A 4003-nucleotide genomic window follows, 5' to 3' on the forward strand; every position below is an offset into this window, starting at 1 on the left:
TTAGTTATGTATCTCTATACCAATATATGGCTAAACAGCACAAGTTTTGTTCATAAGAAAATGGTATAACTCCTGTAATGATTCGTCGCGAAGTGTGTTTGTTGCTTTGGATATGTTTTTTTTTCTTCAAAATACATTCTTGAAATACCGCCGTATTTGGATATACTAAGAAGTGTTTGACACTTCTAGTACCAAAATAGGATAATGGCCTGCACCCACACAATTTCATGGGCAATATCTTCAATCGATATAAAAGTTTCATATTGTGAAGACTCTTTTTGAGTATATATTTTGAAGACTCTTATAACCACGTAAAAAAACATGTAGATTGCAAATTACCGAAAAGAAAAATGCGCGTCAGGTATAACAAAAGATGGCACCTTTCGAATTTTGCCCAGCATCGGCATGGTCCCAACACCGTCAATCCCATGCCTGTCGAACCATCTGTCGCTTGTGCCATCGGACACTGCATAGTCAAGGTCCGCCAAAGTGCCAGCTGTCGTGTGTCCTTGACTAGCAAGGGAACATTATTGCTCCATTCGATCGCAACCACTATTGGCACCACATCCCCTCCGTCCCCGATAATGGGCATTGTGTCAGCTCTGCCGACGGCTGGCTCGCCCTCGACTGCACTGCCAAGAAGAGACAAACATATCTCCTAATCGATCCTTTCTCCAGAATGTCGCTGCCTGAGCTTGACACCGTCATTGGCAATTTCCCGGAGTGGTTCCAAATCCGCAAGGTGCTTGTACGATCGACTCCGAATGACCTTGTTGTCTTCATTAAGAACAACACAAACTGCCCCGTCATAATCATCCGCCCAGGAAAGGGTGTCTGGTTGCCCGAGCCATATTGTGCTACCTTCACTCGCATCGTCTATATTGCATTCCTTGGAGACATAGTTTATGGAATCAATCGTCTGAGGACCTCTTCTCCTTCCAAGTCAACATTAATGGCAACCACGTACCCATGGTCACCAATATCAAGCACATCATTCAAAATCCAGTGGACGATGCTAATTCTGCTGTGTGCAGCGATGACGATTCCCACGTGTGCAGTGGCGACGAAGAGGACGCGGACACTAATGATGAAAATGTGGGCGAGGATGAGGACAATGGCAAGACGGTTACACAACAGGGCGATGATGATTCCAGTGTGTGGTGTGACGACGAAGACGAGGAGGCGTGAAATGATGAAAATGTAGGTGAGAACGAGGACAATCATGAGGCGCTTAAACAAGAAGATAAAGAGGGCAATGATAATTCCAATGTGTGGAGGGACACGAAAGATGAGGAGGCAAAAAATGATGGAAATAATGTGGTTGAGGAAAAGGACCATGACAAGGTGCTTAACCAAGAGGGCGATCAGGTTGATGACATCGAGTAATAATGGGGAAGAAGATGATCATCATCTCACCGCCATCGGGTACTTTGTTGAATTGCGTGCGAAGTTGCTCATGGTGAGGCGGCAAATAGTGCAACACACTTCAAGCGGTCTCATCTTCACCCGCAAGGTGGACGTATTCAAGGCAGATGTCCACACAAGCATGTGGGTGCGTATGACGGGTGGTCTAGATGTCCATGGGGATTTTCATTAGCAAGCTGTTTTGCAAGTCCATTCCGGCTTGTTGGGATCAGATAAATGAGGATGATATTATTTTCGTCGACTCGGGCGAGGTGTTCAACTTGAGATCCCAAAGTATTAACGAGTCAAACCAGCAATCACTCTGTATATATGCGTTGACATGGATCTTTCCCCCCGAGCTAGTGGTCTGAACAACATGTTTTTTCTTCCTTTTGTTCTGGTTTAGTTATGTAAACATTAATTCCAACCTGAAACCAATGTAAACCAATCTCATGAATGCTTTGATTTCCAAAAGTAGACTGGTTCAGGCATGAGCTAGCTACTCCGATCTCATTATGATGCTGCATCATATGCAGAATGTACAATGCGAAGGTACACTTGATGTCTTTGATTCTCATCTTGTTGAGACAACATGAAGGTGCTTCCTAAATGTGATCGCTTCTTATGGACACATATATTTGCGACAACCAGGAATGTACCATACAAAGGACACAGGGTCAAAAGAGCACGAGCTGAACTGACGCTGTTGAGGAATGGCAGCAGTGATTTCCGGTGTTTCACATGGAAGACACTTGCTGATAGCACATTAAGTACTCCCACCGAATGTTGAACAAAACGCACCAAGTCTACCTGATAATTTGCGTCCAATGCACACAAATATATAACCACCAGATAGTCCTAGCTGGTAAATCCGCATAAACAAAGCCAAAATAATTCTACCTGCAGCAAATTACATTGGCAAATAGTTGCGGAAGCATGCTTATCAAAATGTGACAATGACCTTGGCCCTGGGAGACACCCTCGGCAGAGCCAATAGCCTGGTAAGAACCATGCTGCAGTCCATTTCACCCTTCCACTTTATTCTCTCTTCTTCCAAAGCAGGTTCCCAGCTCAATAGCTTTGCCACAAAATTGATTTCGTGGTCCACACCCCGGAAATCATTCACACTGACCGTTATGAGATGGTTCGTTTGCATTTGCAGGGTAAGCTCTTGAATGCTCGCCTGATCCTGATCCCATGTGCTCCCAGGGTAACTCTGCATATATTTTTCTTACAACTGAGTAGGTGCCATAAATTCAACAAACATGGATTGGATAATCGAGGGAGGGAGAGTATTTACTGCAGGCATACGTACCCACATATCAAGCTTCTTCAACCTAGGGGCATTCTGAAACAATGAACACACGGTGAAGACTTGCCTCTGGTCCCAAAAGCATATCGTAAGATAAATATCCTCCAGGCGAGTGAACACGACAGGGAGTTTCGTAAGTATGCACGCCTTTGATAGATACTGCACCCCAAAAAAATGGCAACACAGATTAGACAGAAGACAGAAGAAGGCTATAGCAATGCCGGAGCTAATAATAGCTCACCTTCATGAAACTGCCAGAAATTCCAAGTGTTTTGATCTCACTTAGGCTTCCCAATGACTTCTTGACATGGCGTTCCTTGTCATGCGCAATTTGAAAAGATTGATATGCTTTAGATTTGTGATAATGGAAGAGAATGGCTGCCTTCAGATTAGGGGCATCCAATCAATGTCTTCAAAGTCCCCAGCAACATTAAGATATTCTAGTTTAGGAGGCTGAATGTTTAGACGGTTGATGCCCTCAAAATAATTTAGTATTAAATTGGTCAGTACAGGGCAGAATGAGATCAGATTTTGGATATCCATGTTTGTGGAGGAGAAAAATTTGAGGCTTAGGTCAGTTAGGCTCTTGAAACTTTGGAATACCCGGGGCAAGCTGATGGTGCAGTTTTCTAGGTGTAGAGACTTCAGATGGCCATAGAAAAGATGCACGAGGGTATCCTATACCTTGGCCTTGAGTTAAACTCAATTATAATTGATCTTGTGGATCTGCTTGACAGCATGAGCATCCACCTAGTGAACTCATCATGATAGCTTTCACTACCCGAAATATTGAACTGTTCTATAGTTCCCTTGTGGAGTGATAGCACCATATCAACCAACGTAACGAACTTAGTTCGTGTAAATTTCCCATCGCGAAGAGATATTTTTGGCATATCAGTCCATGCATCCCTCCATGTACTTGATAAGGTGCAAGTCCGAACCGCTTCTACGATATTCAAACGGGAGTGGATATTGCCCTTTATCTCTGGAGGTAGACTGCTCAATCTGTCTGGAACAGATGTGTAGCTTCCCCCGTTGCCATTTTGCAGGTACTCATTGCTTCAGAATCCAGATTAAGCTGTCCTAGCATTTCCAAAAGACAGGGAGCCTAAATTAGCGTGAATTCTTCCACATATCACTACAAATTTGATACATGCAGAAAATTAAATGGTGCACTGCGTAAGTTGCTTGTTCATGGCAAAACAAAAAATAAACAACAGGCCAAAAGATTGGACTACTGTTGTTGGTAAGCATGTTTCTATTAACAGAACAAAACTCGACTACTGT

At 43.5% G+C, this 4003-nt stretch overlaps 1 pseudogene; it reads right to left on the reverse strand.

Moving 5' to 3' along the window:
• Positions 1 to 2347: 2347 nt before the first annotated feature.
• Positions 2348 to 3773, reverse strand: LOC123059576 (F-box protein At5g03100-like; annotated as a pseudogene).
• Positions 3774 to 4003: the final 230 nt, after the last annotated feature.

This window comes from Triticum aestivum, chromosome 3A, assembly GCF_018294505.1.
Source record: "Triticum aestivum cultivar Chinese Spring chromosome 3A, IWGSC CS RefSeq v2.1, whole genome shotgun sequence".
NCBI lineage: Eukaryota > Viridiplantae > Streptophyta > Magnoliopsida > Poales > Poaceae > Triticum > Triticum aestivum.